The sequence below is a fragment of the Python bivittatus genome, unplaced genomic scaffold (assembly GCF_059951505.1).
Source record: "Python bivittatus isolate LINGU-HERP-01145 unplaced genomic scaffold, Pbiv_v1 ctg000670_np1212, whole genome shotgun sequence".
NCBI lineage: Eukaryota > Metazoa > Chordata > Lepidosauria > Squamata > Pythonidae > Python > Python bivittatus.
The window spans coordinates 6,575,815-6,592,802 of record NW_028277094.1 but is presented as its reverse complement, the minus strand read 5'-3'; the positions used below and the strand labels follow the sequence as shown (position 1 = coordinate 6,592,802).

General features: G+C 39.1%; 1 long non-coding RNA gene across 1 annotated transcript in view; it reads right to left on the bottom strand.

The window, feature by feature from the left end:
- The window catches only part of LOC112540133 (uncharacterized), an 85,770-nt gene that overhangs the window by 3,473 nt on the left and 65,309 nt on the right, over nt 1-16,988 (bottom strand). Inside the window, exon 4 of the long non-coding RNA XR_015798083.1 lies at nt 3,357-3,453. This is a non-coding gene — a long non-coding RNA (uncharacterized LOC112540133). The remainder of the gene's footprint in view (nt 1-3,356; nt 3,454-16,988) is intronic.

Genomic DNA, 16,988 nt, shown 5'->3' with positions numbered 1-16,988 from the left:
AAATACAGGATCTCATTTTTCTATAACATCAACACATTAGCAGTGACAGCTAATGTATTTAATTTGGAATGTCCAGGCTGAGACAAACCATACAGGGAAAGGGATTAACCAGCTACGACACATGCTTTTTCTCTTGTAAAACCTTTCCAAAGCTTGCCTATGCCTATAACAACAATTACAGGTAGCCCTCATTTAGTGACTGCCTCATTTAGTGACTGTTTGCAGTTATGACAGTGATGAAAAAGTAACTTTGTAAACAATCTTCACATTTACAACCTTTGCAGGTCTGTAAAGCAAAGGAAAGGTGAAGTAAGATCATAAGCCCAATCGCAGTTTCACTTAAGGCTGCTTTGCTTAACAACTGAGTTGCTGGTCCCAATTGTGGTCACTAAATGAATACCTGTAAGTGGACACAATGCCCATAGTTAATGTGATGAGACTCCTCCACATAACTTGTGCTCAAGGAGCAAGAACAGCCATAGAAAAAAAGGTTAGCCATGAAAACTTCATAGTGGAAGGAGTTAAAGTTCTGAGTTACATCAGGGCTCCTGAATATATTAAAAGACCACACATTTAAGGTATCACCTTAAGTTAGCCATAAGTGGAAAGATTTATTGCATTGTTCAAAACAAAACAAAGACCATTTTAATCACAGCCTTGTGTATCAATGTTGTTTTCCGTATGCCTGAAAATAACACAAAGCAAATTGAGACCATGCTAAAATTGCAGCCCTAAATACCTTGCAATAGAAACATAGAAAGAAGATTCAGACAACATTGAGAGGGTTTACTTCTCTATAATGGCTTCTTCTGGAGCCATTAGTAGAAGCTGATAAATGAGAAATTATAATGAACAGAAATATTCCAAAGCTAAGCTATTTGTTCTCTTTTATAGCATTTCTTTTAGCATTTTCGCTCTAAATTGTGCCACGTTTAAACCATCATCCTTCTTCCACCATATTACTTTCTTTTAAATAGCCTTATATTTCATCTAGAAATAGTTCCACCTTTTAAACAATATTTTACATATTGCAGTTTTATAGCGTTAAAAAAAAAAGAATGTACAGCACTAGTGCTCAAAATATAGCATTCTTTACACACCCTCCCCTTGAATTAAAAAAAAAAAATTAAACAAATTAAGGTGGGGGTTGTCTCCTGTTAGTTAGACAGATGATAGATAGATAGATAGATAGATAGATAGATAGATAGATAGATAGATAGATAGATAATTCTCTTGAGTTACTTGATTCATAAGTGTTTTTTTCTCTCCCACCAATATTGTGTAAGCAAAGATGTGCAGCTATCTGTATGCAAAAGCAGAAAGATTTGCATAGACATTTACTAGATTATTTCAATTTTACACAATCCAAACACAATGCTGCCTGAAGCAATGTTCCACTCTTAATGCTTTCATTTAGAAAAAGAACACACACACACAGAATTCCTCTGTATACAAATATGACTGTAAATGGTTTCACAAATCAACTCTATTTGGATTATTTTTTCCTAAATGGCTTTGCCTCTCCCATCACTTCACACCTGTCTTATTCATAGATATCGTTCTCCTGATGTTTGCATAAATGATTGGCTCCCTCATGCTGTTTATATGGTAGAGTTCAAAAAAAAGCTCCAGATCCTTCAAGATTTTACAAGATTCTCATTAGTCAGGATAGAGGTGGAATATGTGAGTTGGGAAGAGATTCTTGGGAAGGTAAGTAAGTAACCTTGGATCATAATAAATTATAACATTTATTTTATTAGATTTCTATCACACTTCTAGGCAGTTGTAGCGGTATGTGGGAATGACCTTGGGAGACAGGGCAAAGAGATGCTGCCTAGGGAATGATCAGATAAGAGGCAGCATAGTCCGTAGCTGGATAGTGGGCAGGGCAAGGGGCTCAGAAGGGACCCTCCCTAGTTTCTTGGACTGTAAAGGGGATGGGTCGGGGAATTGTACTTTCAGACTTGCAAGATTCTTACAATAAAATAGAATTAGCTTATCTAGTTGTGTTTCCTCTCTGGTCTACCTGCTAAGGCTGACAGTAGTGGATATAGTACACCTTCCTCATGAAAAGCCAGTGAGATTTGGACTGAGAGTTACTGATAGGACTGAAGACACCTCATGAGCATCCATGGCTGAAGGTTGCCTTAACCCCTATGCCACACTGGGCAGTTGACATCATTGATATTTGCTTGAACCATCTCCTTAATTCCCATATACAGGTAGTCCTCAGTTAACAATGGTAATTGGGACCAGGAAACTCTGTTGCTAAGTGACACGGTCGTAAAGCGTGATGTCACGTGACCACACTGACTTACAACAGCAGTTCCCACAGTTCCAGTTGCAGTTGTTAAGCGAATCCTGCACTGTTGTTAAGCACAACATCACGCGGTTACCATTTGCAACCTTCTGCTGACTTCCCCATTGATTTTGCTTGTCAGAAGCCAGCGGTGAAGGTCACAAATGGTAATCATATGACCGGGGGATGCCTCAACCATTATAATTGTGAGCTGGTTGCCAAGTGCCCAAATCGTGATCATGTGACTGTGGGGACACTGCGGCAGCTGCAAGTTTGAGGACTGGTTGTAAGTCTCCTCACTCCCACACTTCCCAAGATTCCCCTTGAAGAAGGGGAATACCCATGAGGTATTTTACAGCCAAGCTGTGCTGAGCTTTACAACTCAAAACTACAATACGAACTAGATGCAGAAACATGTTTGCATTTGTCAACCATGATGCAACCAGAGAAGTGGCGTTGTATTTATAAATCTCATTCATACAGTCCCTACCAAACTGTATACAGATGGATATGCATTTCCCAAGATTATGTGGAAAAAAATGATTATTCCCCCCTCCCCCCCGAGTTGTTGTACTGTACCTGTCCAAACAAATGTTTCGGTCATCTACAAAGGAGGATAAACTTTCTCATTGAATATATTTATAAGTAGGACCCACAACAAAATGTCCTAGCACAGAATGTTCCAATTTAGTGCTAACCAGCCATATTCATTCCTGGAATGTTTTATTCCATTTCTCATTTCCTCTCACGCCCATCCTCGGTTTTAGATCCTGCCAACAATTATTCAACATTCCAGGGTCACTCCATCCTCATTGAGATCCTGACCTCACTCTTTTCCACCTACATATCTTTTCCACTTTTGTAAAGTTTAGAGTTTTTACTTTATCTCCCTCTTTTAAATACATGATGCCATTTTGGCTTTGAATCCAGCACCATATTTGGAAATGAGCTTGCTCTTAGTATCTAGGATGCAGAGAAGTACAAATTACCTTTTCCCTTTCTCTTTCTCTATGTAAATGTTTATAGTATTCATTCATTCTAAGTTTTTATAGCCTACCTTCTATCCAAAGGATCTCATGGTGGGTTATAATCCAGTCTTTTTCTTTCTCTCCCAAGTTTGTTGCCAATTTGAAATGCCTCCCAGAAGACCTTTGCTTTAGAAGCACAAGAAAATAAGAGTTAATAATTACATCTGCATGGAATAAATCTTAATTATGCCTCCCTATAGTGTGAACATAAATAAAAGGGAATGTTTTTTAAATTAATCAACTTCTAAAGCAATCAATCAAAAAGACTTCATATACTCAAATTAATATGTTTACATATGATTGTTTGCTAACAAGAGAGGATATCCACAGAATCATCTTCATTTGAAGGAAAGCAACAATGGAGTGAGTGAGTGGGTGGGTGAGTGGGTGGGTGGGGGAAAGTCTTTATTGTTCAATGCAATGTATATGTTGCATTTTCTGCCAAAGTGTTTGGCCTTTTTAATCTTTTCCCATTCCTCTCTTTGTTCAGGTTTTTGAAATGTATTCTGTTTGTTATTAAAGCTATTCCTTGCCTTTGTGACTGCATAAGCATTCAAAGCAGCTTATAGCAATAGCACAGAACACAAAATATAGAATGCAATAGCAAATTGATACAATTAAAACAAAAATCAAAATCCTGTAGCACCTTCATGCATTTCAATGGGGTTTTGAAAACTGGGTGTATTTTGGCATCTTAATTATAATTGGGCGGCCCAACTTTAATATGAAGTGAATAGCCTTACAAGGTTTTTTTTGCTGCCATAGGTTTATACCAGTTGAGGTTTCCAAACTAACTTGAAAGACAACTCTTTGCAGTTCACATTACAGTAATCCAGCCTGGATATAACTAAGACATATTGTGCCAAAATATACAGTACATGTCTTTCGTAAATAAGGCCACCACTGATGAATCAACAAAAGCGTTTTTGAGAACAGGTTAAGAATGCCAAGTTTAAGAATGACTCATAGTTAAGAATGGAGCCTATTGTAGCAAAATCCGAATTAAATACACAATGATTTGAGTTAAATACACAATGGTTCGAATTAATTACACAATACTATACACACAGTATTATATGATAATACTAATCTGGTTTACACACACATTCGATTTAAGGACAGACCTTGTTCTTAAACTGGGGACTACCTGCACCAATGATCTTAGTGCATCAATAGAGGTGTACTAGACTCAAAAACTCCTGGATTAAGTAGAACCAGGTATGAATAATTGAGTCCTACAACCCAGATGAGCAGTTTTCTTATCTGCAGCTCCATTTCATTTGGAAATATAGAACACTTAGGCTCCCATCCACTTCCTTGGGATTAGTAAATAGAAAGAAGGGGAAATCCAACATATACTGATTACACATTTGAATAATGACACCATAGTTTCATGTTCACATTAAGAAAATATGTGGGACCAGATGACACCCTGAGGGTCAAGGATTGGAACAGAAGCTCCCCTAACAAATGGATCTGTCCTATTCTTGTAACATAGCACCTCCAAGTCTAAACCCAGAATGGCCATCCAGAAAGGAACATCAGTGGCCATATGAAAACCACTAAGAGTTATCAAACCCTGCTCGAATGTTGGATAAAGTAGATCTAAATAATTGTATGTTCTATGGTCAGTTTTTCTCTCCTCCCACAAATTATTTCCCCTCCCTTTCTTCTTTTGCAAAGTAAATGCTCTGTACGAGACATTATTTTGAATGGAAGTTCTAGTTCTGTTATTTTTATTTTAGCTAATGTCTCCATCCTAATGCAGATGAGTTACTTCAGCATTAGCCTGGAGCAACAGACAGAATTTATAGCCAGGCCAGCATAGCTGTGCTGGAAACTTCATCCATTTCAGTGCTGCAGCTGGGTTTAAAAGGGCCAACACTCTTTTTCTATTGGTTTAAAAAATATATTTTCTGGGTGATGACAGCGGCAGGCAGGCTGGAGAAAGCTTTCAGCTCAGGAAAAATAGATGACCCATTAGCATCTTCTGCTAATCAGCCACCATCTAATCCAAATGGGGGTTCCCAAAGAAAGGACCATTACTGGTTCTTCAGAATCATGGAGGACCTGAGTTTCTGAGCATTCTTACTTCTGGACCATGGCAGCATGCAGATATGAAACAACAACAGAAGGCATCATAATCTCAAACCAAAGAGCACTATATCACTGAACTTACATCTACATAAGGTATGTCTTGTTCTGACTAAATCTGTGTCCCAAAAGAACCAATGGCTAGCTTCTCTCCAGTATCATTTGTCACTTAAGGAGTAAGCCTCTTTTATTCACAGCTGACATTTTCATGTCTCTCTGAAGGTGAGCACTAAAGCAATGTTATTGCAATTGTTTCACTGATGGGGAAAAATGTCTCATATTACCTTTTGACATACAGTGCATTGTTCCCAAGAGATTTGAGCAATTGGAGGGCAATCTGTCATAAGTGAAACACCTCATTTTTTTAGACAGTCCTGAAATTTACATGTGTAAAAGGACATCTGTAATTTTCTCATATTTACCTAATAGTCTCTAATGGATTCAGGCCATGCTTTTCATTTACTCCAGATGTGATAACTAAACTGTCAGTTATATTTCAGCTCTTCCTTTCATCTTTCCCTAGAGCCAATGAGGAAAGATTAGGAATTGACAGTGGTTGCTAGGCTAAAAGGAACATGCATTTAAAGCCCGGGTTGACAAATGCTCTGGTCTCTAGGTGGATCATTGTAGGGCAAAGACAAAATTGGATTATGTGGTTATGTAAATAGCAAAGTAGATCAGTGTCCCTAAAATGTCAAATCAAATTTTAATTAATTACAGAATAGCGTGATTTTGCTGTGCTGATGATACTAGGGAACAATTACACAAATTTCTAAATGGAAACAAGATGAAGTGGTAAAACTTGGAGATCAAAATCTAACAGAGAGGTATGATTTGATTTCTGATTTCTGAAACCACTGTGTCAGCTAAAAGTGAAAGTAATTAAAATCCCTTCCATGGGATGTTAAAATAATTATCAAGAATTCTGTTCATCACAGATATCACTATAGCTTTAATCCTGGCTACTGGAAAATCTGCCCTGATCCATACAAATCTTTCTTGGCATTAAGATCTGTCTCAAATGGTTGATTTCTGAGGCTGATTCAGCTTTCTAGGTTCAATTTATCTCCTAATAAATTGAGATTGGACAGTTTCTTAAAGGCCTAGCAAAATGGGATCTATAAGCACTGTTTCTTTCCATATGAAGTTGACTGTCCTTGAAAACATTCTTGAGGACCTGACTCTATGATTCTCTACTTTGAAAGTCTGAGCAAACATGAACTGGGTACATGGCCCTCTTGGAATTGGCACCTCTATTACTGCTTTGGTATCAAGAATATCCATTGTGATATGTCTATGGAATTGCATTTGCTGCTGTCTCTTTTATCCTTCCATTATTTAATTAAAGAATTGCTATCTTTAGTATTTGTTTTTAATACCCACACACATCCACAGAATACATGCACACAGAGATTTATTAAATATCTAACTAATGATCTAAACAGTTATGCCAAAACCTTCTGAATGGAAAAGCAGGCTACAGGCAGTTTCAATAGAACAAAGCAAAGCAAAGCAAATGAATGAATGAATGAATCAATAAAATGATTTATCCAACCAAGTTTGTGAAGCCCAGCTATGACCTAGCACCTATGCTTTCCTGAATGGGAAACTTGTTGTTTAATAAAAGCCATGGAGTGAATGACCATCATTCACTGCTGTATTTCCACCTTTTTAAAAAATGGGCAGAATAAGCAGAGAATGTTAAGATGTAGCCTGGGCTGGATTACAGCAAAACAGAACTCCTCCATTATTTAACTTGCAACTTCGCACAAGAGAAGGATCATTTTGGATATACACAAAAGTAGTGTGAATGTTTGCCATCAGATATAGAGAGTAGACCATTTTTACCTGTAATTGCACACTATATCACTCTATAATTGTGAGCGGGGGGCAGGATTATCTCTCATTCTGATTTCATGTCCTTCTATATGATATCTAAGTTATAGCCAAGATTTCTTGCAATATTTATATCCTATTTGTTACTAACTACACATTATTCCACATTGCATGGAGTAAGTCTCTGCTGCTCAGGTCTGAGAAGGCCTTGATCCAGCACAGAAGAGTTAGCAAGGTTGAATCAATTTTGTTCCTTCTGGTTCTACTGATTTTTTTTTTAAATAAAAAACTTAGCAACGTCTTTTGAATGAGCAAAGCACAGGCCTCCTGCCTCTATCAGCTAGTCCAATCAAATGAGATGCCTACAACTTGAATAAACAATTCAAGGAAGGAATTTTGTACATGCACAGAAGCAGTTTTAGAGAATTTAATTAACCTGTTCCAGTACTTCAGATGAAAGTATTGGATCAGCTTGATTTTCTGAATTAGTTTGAATTATCAAATCACATTAAATATACAATTTGGATCCAATCAATGATTCAAAATGGTACACTTACTCCTACTAGGTAGAACTGCTATGGAGACCTTGATTTTACTATCTGATCTATAAAGGGAGGGGAAAAAAAACATCTATTGTTACTGAGAAGGAAAAGCCTTCACATTTTACCATACTTTACCATAAATGTATCCGCTATTGTTTTCTTCATCTCTCTGCAAAAGACAACACTATTCTAAATGGTAGTAACTGCTGAGAATCTTTTTTACAATTAGTGTTCCAATAGCTGTTATGAGTCCATCAAGAATATGTCTCTCTATATATTTTGTGCTTACAGTACTCTCAACTGATCTTGAACCTTAGTAGACTTTCAAGCAATATTTTAAAATCATATCTCCAGTTGGTCTCAAATGAACATCTCAACTTTTGTTCCATTTTGGGCATTCAAGGTAGCGTTTGTCCATAGGTCCTCTGGCAGAAATGTTTCTTAGTTTTGCCATTTGAAATCCTTTAAATAGGATGGATCCTTTACAGAAGTTGAGAGTTCTTGCAAGCAATGCACATGGTGTTAAACCAAGCTGTGAGCCATCTTTGGCTATTTAGTCAGCCCTAGGAGAGCATCACTGAAAATGAAGAAAGTAAGTTTATGTCTCATACTTTCTATTCAATACTTAAAACAAAAATATTTAAGATTATGAATAATATATGTACTGTTTTTTGTCCATACTTCAAACTTTAAAACTTAATGGGTTCATTTCAGCTACCATATGAACTCATTCCAATCTCATATTATCATGTCTTATATAAATTAGACATTGTGCACCACAGGTTGCCTTGGTCTTACAACTCAATATTGGGCTAGAGGGGGCTGTATCCAAATAGATACTCAACAGTTACTGCTTAAAAGAAAAAGCCCTAATGATTCAATACTTATTACATCTCTACAAGGAATGATCCTTTCTCCAAATTCTACCTACCATTGCAAATACCCTGAGAGAAATTCAATAGGTTTCAATAGGTTCCTTAAAACAAAACAAAAATCGTAACATCCAACAACCATAATCTCAGCCTTGAATAACTTGCTGGCTGCCTGTAACCTAAAGACTGCCAATTTCCCCCCATTTTTCCCAAGTCACCTTTGCTGTTTAAGCAGAACAGCTGGGGAAGTGACAAAGTGTTCCCGTCAAGAGGTCCTTTAAATGAACAGAAGCTGCAGGGTCACGGATACTGGTCTCACTCTGTGCCTGGGTGAGAGACATGATAGCTGTGTGCCACAAAGGAAAAACCTTGATACTTGGCAGCCTGAAGAAGACTAACCAGACTATCACTGAGATACAAAACAGCCTATAACAGGGGCAGACTGCTTTCCTGGATAGCGTGGGAGGTTGTGCAGAAAATCAAGGGGCTGAGAAAAAAGATCTCAGGCATGGGATAAAGGAGAGAAACAAAGGATGATAAAGCTGCAAAGGGGAGAAAGAAAAATAATGATCAATAAATCCCTGATGTTTCTTTGTGGCTGAAATGGAAATTGAATGTTGGTACTCTGCCTCCCCTATGGCATACCTAACTAAACTCAAAGTCCCTAAACACCAGAGGGCCTTTGCTCTGGCACAATGTCATGCCCTCCCCTCAGCTGTCCTTGATGGCTGATACAGGAAGACTCCTTACCTGGAAAGACAATGCCCCTGTGACTCTGGACACACAGAAACAACAGATTTTCCAGGGTCTGTGCTACAGAGACATTTGTACTAGCCTCATCTCACCATTCTTGCATAAATGCTCAGGGTGCACAGGACAATTCTACACCTCCCTGCTGCTTTCAGATACTCACCCTGCTACAACATACAATGTTGCCAGGTTCTGCGGAGCACCACTCAACATTCATCAGATGATGACCTGTGCCATAAATTAGACTTAACGAGCACTTAGTTTGCCATATTAGAGTGCTCTGTAATTTGATAGATATAGGCTTTCATATACTAACCTCTTATGCTCCCCTACACTCAGCCCCTACCCCTCCTTTTAGATTCTTACAGACTTTTATATATACTTTCTGTTTTAATATCTTCTAGTTTTTAATATTTTTTTTAGACTCTGATGTATCTTCTATGCTTTTTAATTGACTGAACCCCACCCTCCTTATGCTGGTCTATGGCAATAATAAAATTTGATCTGATGTTGTTGTTGTTGAGAATGAAGGCCTCTTTGCTGAAAATGACAGACCTTAATGCTGGTCCATTGTGGGTTGGTAGACATTTCTCTACTTTTCTAGGCTTGAGAAAGAGGGACTGGCCCAAAGTCACCCATGTGGCTTCTGCACCTGAGGGGGACCAAAAACTGGGTTTGCTTTTAGTCCTAGGCCAGCTTTTTGCTCCTAGGCCGGCACTTTAACCACTGCACCACACTGCTTCTCATCTATCTTTTTCTCCATCCCCTCCGTCTCCTCTATCTTTACACTACTAAGTATTTTTTACAAACCCCGAATTTCAGTCCACTATTGCTGTCAGCAGCAAAGCATCTCACCTACACATGGCATGCCCAAAAGTTTGGATCAAGGCACTCCTCCTCCTCCTCCTCCTCCTCCTCCTCCTCCTCCTCCTCCTCCTCACCTTGTGCCCAGGGAAATAAACATTTATAATCCTAAACCTGAATCTTTTGCATCTGTGGATGCTGCTGCAGAAGAAGACTGTCTCCAGCTGTTTCTATTTGGCAAGACAAACCTCATCCCATGGGCACCAAGGAAAATTATTATTGGCTTTTCCAATAATAAGGAATGGCACCGTGCCTTTTCAGCAATAACATTTTAGCAATAACATTTTAGCCAGGGGATCATCCAATAATGTAAGTCACGATCAGTGTGAATACATGTGCGAATAATAATGTTGTCTGTGAGTTAATCCCCATTTTATTTCATGTCTTAAATTTATATACCACTTTTCCGCTGCAGAAAGAATGGCACATAAAGTAAAGGAATAGAACACGATGGATTACAGTTTCATAGAGGCACACTGCGAAAGGGAAGGAAATGGGGGAACACAGGAAATGATAAATCGTGTCCAATCTGCCTTGGCCAGCCCTCCAAGGTGGAGCCATTGCCCCATGCTGTTTATTCAAATTGTTTAGACTAGCTCTGTCCTGTCCTGGCCCGTGGAAATCACAGACACACAGGTAAGTCTTATATCTTTACTAAAATGCTACCTAAAGGACCACCTCTCCCCAGTCACATCAGCCCGTCCCATTAGATCTGGCAGGGAAGGTATGCTACGCATTCCATCGGCCAGGGACCTGAATTTGGTGGGTCCAAAGAGGTGGGCCTTCTCTGTCATGGCTCCCTCCTTGTGGAATATTCTCCCCCCTGAAGTGAGGCTCGCCCCTTCCCTGCTATCATTCAGGAAGTCCTTCAATCAGTCCCTGGTTGTGTCCTCAGGCCTGGGGGTCTTTGGGAACTGGAGACATTCTTAAATGGCTCTACCGTGATTGTTATTCTGCTCCCCCCATGGGGCTTGTATATTTTAAAATCTATTTTTTAAGATGTGTGATCATGTTTTGATTCTAATACCATCTTTTTATCTTTTTATAAGGCCTGTTTTTATTCACTCGTGATTTGATTTTGATTGTCATATGCCGCCCAGAGTCGCTTCGTGTGAGATGGGGGGTTATATAAATGTGATGTGTAAATGAATCAATAAAAGTTTTTAAACAGGACGCTAAAGGCAAAAAGGGTTGAACAACCGATCGTAGTCCCTCATGCCCAAAATACCCAGACCACAAAGAACTCAACTAGCTTAAATTAGAGACAAGAGAGAGTTCAAATTGTAAATAAGGTAGGAGAGGGTCAAACATATGTGGTGTGAGGTTTCAGGGTCATTACTTGAGAAGGTAGGCTAAGGAGTGGAGGAATATGGCGGTGAGGTAAATGGAGAGTTGTTACCAATGGATCTGTGAGGCACGCAGCTCTCCTTATATAGGGGTGGTGTGACCCGGATTTGTTCCTTTGGCAGGGCGGGGTTCTTTCTGGCCAATAGTCTTGCTGAGTGCCTTTGTTCAGCCCTCCCCTCTTCACGGCAGGCCCTTGCATTGGAGGGAGGTGTTCGCTGTGTCTCTTCATCTTCAGGGGCCAGCGATGGCTGCCTCTCCTGGTTGCTAGGCAACGCTGCTTTCCCTGCCCGCATCTCCTCCAGCTGAATCCACTCAGGCTGATGACCCTCCTGTAGCTCCTCTTCATCTTCTAAGTCTGAGCTGGCCACGACAAGCTCAAACTTTCTGCCCTTCGCTCTTTTTTAAAAGTTAGAGAGGAACTTCCCATGATGTAATGCAAACGTGATGAGCTGCTGAGCCCTCCTTGGAGATGGGTTGAATTTAATATATTAAGAAGATCTAGTACTTCTTTTATCTATTTGCTTTGCTTCTTTGGAGTCCCTGGCTGAAAGCTAGGTCCAGTGCATCTCTATGTGCTGTAATTTCTTGAGTGAGGAACATGAAAACAATCTCTCTTCACGGAGTTATCTCTACAGTCACTTTATCTATCTGAAGTACATCTTCAGCTCCATTGTCTTCTAAGAATTCAGCTGCCTCCTTGACCTGTTTCCCTACTTCGGTTCTGCTTGTATATATTTTCTATTGCTGATAGTTTCCAGAATCTCTTTCTTTTCTTGCAACCCTTCTTGCTTGCTTGTATGTTTTTATGCGAGTTCAGATGTTCCTTCTAGTGCTCATGCTGTAAGCCTTCCATTTTCTAAAAGATGCCTTCTCGTATCAAATAGTTTCTCTGACATTGCTTATTAACCATGCTGGCACCTGGTTTCATCCTAACTTCAAACAGGAAACTTTCTCCCTAGAAAGTGGTATTTGACAGCTAGTAAGAAACTCAGCCAGCTCTTGGAATAATGGCAATGATGGGAGACCCAAATAGTGTTAATGCTTCAACCCACTTAAAAATGTCCTCCTTTCATCAAGGATGAAGGGAGACAATATGCTAAACATGTTATGAAACACCTGCCTGATTATAAGTGGCCTACAAAAAAATCATGTACCAAAAAGAGAGAGAGAGAGAGAGAGAGAAGAAACACTTGTTCCCAGAGCAATCAGAAATAACAGCCAAGAAGAATAAACAGACAGATTTAATGGTATGTTTTCTTTCCATATTTGCAGAGAAGCCAGAAATGACTTGGAATGGCTCTGTTGCATTACTTCAATAAGAGCCTGTTGACTTACTGTTCTTAACTATTTTGACATAAATGACTATGGTCATGTCTGAGCAAACACTAGGAGCTCTAATTAGCTTGGGTGGGACAATTCATGCTGATTAAAGGACTCATTAGCCAATGCAAGGTGCCTTTAGAAGCTGATATAACCATGGAACTTGAAACAGAAGAACAGAAGGGTTCATTGTATGCTCATCTGCAGGGGATAAGGAATAGCTGGAAAAGATTGATCTGGTTTATTTGTAGCAATAAGTAATCTGCACTTTGACTACAGTGATGTCAGGTACAGGAGAAGAATGTATGAGCAAGAAGGTTCATTCCCCCTGTTGAAAAACAGAGTGTCTTACGTAGCCTATCTGTGGTTTTCAGCTATATAATTTGAGTCTGTGTGATATGACTGCCCACATTAAGAAAAGCCTGAGTCCCATTTAAACTTTGAAACTGCTTTGAGCTTGCTTTTTAATGGGAAATAGTAGAGACATTGCTTAAATAAATAAATTCTTAAATTCAAATCCTTTATTACTTACAACTCATCATAACCATTAACAAGGTCCATTATACCACACACCAACAATTATGTGAATAATCCTTTTTCAAGCTAAGTTTTCTGATAACCTAATAAATTGAACTCTGTGATTTATTAATTTTTAATTTATCAGTAAAGTCTAGAATGTTATCTACTGTTGCTTATATTTGCTTGCTTCTTTGGACTAGATCCTCAGGACCTGTCTCCCCAAAAAGGAAAACCCATCAACTTCCTTTCCTCTGTCCATCAAGACCTGGAAGACCAGATCTTCCCAATGTAAAAGATCTCCAGATGTGTGGGTTTCAACTTCGAGATTTCTTTTGTTAACATGGCTATTGCTGAGAATTCTGGGAATTAAAGTTCACACATCTGGTGGTCATCCAGTTCAGGTAAGACTGACCTACATTAACATTTATGTCACTTAGGAAACTATTTTCTTGGGTCAGGTCATTCATTGCTCCATCAGTCTTAGACCCCACCCCCTTTGAACTCATTTTAGTATTCATTAAGCATCAGTGATCCTGTACAAGAAAAAACATTACCAATTTAACCTACTTTCTGATTATGTTTACTCCGGTTTTTGGGTTATTCAAGCCCTGTTTTATTAGTTTGTTAGTTTGTCCTATCCCCAGTACCTTTGCTGTTAATCTCTGCAGATGTTCCATGCAAAAAAGTAAAATCTATTTCAGACCCTAATTGCTGATCAAGCATCTTCCATAATCTGCTGTTCCTTGCATTTCTTCAAAAGCTTGACAAACACTTACTCGTTTTGCTTGGCAAATACAAATGTTTGAATTGAATATCAAATTCCTTGCTTGCTTGTACCCATGATCTATCTATAATGTTGGATCAGGTTACTCACGTCCAGCCACCCCAGTATGTAATGTAATATGTATGTAATGCATCTGGTAGTTACATGCACATAGCTATGATGCTCTCTGTGTGTATGTGTGTGAATATACATGTGTGTATGTCTGAAAGAGAGACAAAAAGTAAGTATATCTGGATATTAGATTTCTTATGCAGCAAGCATTAAGAAGTGTTATACAGACTGAGCATTTTTTTCCTGTTCAGATTAAAATCCAATCTAAGGTAGAATTTCTGGTCAATTCCAACTCCATCCCAGCTAGGAACTGGGCATGGTGCAACTAGATGTTGGATTTAATGATCTTACAAGGAGAAGAAGGTTCTTTATGCAGCTACGGCTGTTATTTCAGTTGTGAAGCATACAGCTTATCCCTTACTACCATTCTATACTTTGTAAGAAGGGTGGGCAATAGCAGACCTCCAAATACCTGGCCAATGATGTTCTGCCTTACAGTGCCTTCACCACTCTGTTTACCAATCCTGATTTAAAATAAACACAGAAAAAATCTGAACAATTGTGCTTATACATTTCAAATGCATTCAACTCACATGGGATGAGCAATTTTAAAAATACCCAACTGAAGTGGAAAAGAACTTTGTTGCTATTCTCCTTCCTTCCTTCCTTCCTTCCTTCCTTCCTTCCTTCCTTCCTTCCTTCCTTCCTTCCTTCCTTCCTTCCTTCCTTCCTTCCTTCCTTCCTTCCTTCCCTGTTGCTGGCCTCACCCACATATAGAGCTTGAATATTAATATATGTTAATTATCCATTTCAATAGTCTTTCAGAGCATCATCTGAATAGTCTCTTTTTCTCTTTGTTTCAAGGTTACCAGAATGACAACTCTTTAAACAATTTAACATACTTAATAACTTTAAAGAATGAACTTCAGAGGATTCAAAGTAAATTCCCAATGTTCCCCAAGTCTGGGTGGTATGTCCCCCCAGTTGTAAATGTTTTTTTTTTAATCAAAGTTTATTAAGCCAAATGGGAAAATGTCATAGTTATCTGGCTGCACCAATGTCCTGAACAGTTCTCTAAAGTACAATTTTGGCATGACATTCAAAATGTAAACCTTGTACTGTTGCAAATTCACCTAGAATTCCAGTCATGGGAAACTAAGCTATATGATCTGTAGAGTTCTGTGGTACAGCTATTACTAAAGCATTCCACTTTGCAGCTGTAGAGGAGGAAATTGCATCCTGTAAAAATTCTGCACCTGGGGAAATCTAGTTTTGAAGGTTTCATTTGAATTAAAAAAAAAAAATCTCAGAAGCAAATCTGCTCACTCAGAATTCTTTGCTTGCATGCCAATTTTCTAAGTATGCAGAGAAGAGTGAAACCTATTTATGTTTTTGTTCCTGACCACAGTAATGCCAAAATGGTGAAAAGTATGTTGTGATACCCAAGTGCAAATTCGATCCTTTCATACTTACGTTGTGATGTTATGAGGAATGTAGGAGTGGAGTTTCATCACTTGTTCTCTCTTGGCACCCATGTACCCCTGCCATTTTACCTTTGAGGCACTCAACGTTATAAAGCCAAGGTAAACTAAAATGATATGGTCTAGTAAAATGGTATCCTATGCTTATCCTGGTTCCATAGCTCAGTTCTCAGCTGGAACCGGTGCAAACGTTGGTTCTCAAAGACAGCTGCTGAAGAGATCAGTTTTTATGATTTCTGGGGTGGAGGGAAGCCTGTGGTTTCAGATTTAGGGTGGAAATAATGATTTGAAATAAAGTTGTCACAGAAAGGGAGGCAAAGCAAGATGCACTGTTCCCATATATCATGTGCCAAATGCTGCTTGCTGTATGTTTGCTCCATGGCCTTCCATTAGCCTTTTTCTCATGATACCATGGATTGTTCACAAGCATTCCAACTGCTGGGAGTGAAGAGGAAAGACAGGTCAGCATCAAAATACTGACAAGTCATGCTGTCTAGAAACAGCTTCCACACACTTAACATCAAAGGGCTGTGCCAAGCTCCAGACGGACACTTTCCTTCAACAAGGCATTGGGTGAGGCACCCTTCTGAACTTGCTTTATGAAGCAATGTGCTTCCTTTCATTCCTCACCAGAGAAGCCAAACTGCTATGTTGCTTCCCTTTCTGTCCCCTGGACTGCCTCCTCTGCCACATCTAGTAATGTTGCGCATGTGCAGAAATCTCTATGACTGCTGCCAGTTGAGGCGGTATCGCTTTGACACTTTAACACGAGGGGTTCCATCATCGCCATTCCTCAATGAGACAAATAGAGTCATCTGTGGAGTGTGAAGCATCTTGTAGATTGCAGCTGCCCCACAAAAATCTATAATATAATTACTTGTAAGTCATATCTTTAATTACTTTCCCCTCTTACTACATTAAGAAGTCATTTTTGGAAGTGTCTGGAGGCAGTATGAGGATTTGGAAGGGGCTCATACAGCGCACCTTTAGTTTAAAAGTTTCTATGTGTCAGTATGTACATATATACTATATATCAGTAGGAGTCTTTGTGGATTAAGGCAATAAATCTGTCCATCTGTCTGTCCATCCATCCATCCTAGGCCAATTTCGTTACAGTTTGAGGTACTTCTTGTACTTCTGAACCACTGCCTAAGCATTCCACCTTGTTTGAACCTGCACACAGTGTTCACATTCCTAAGGG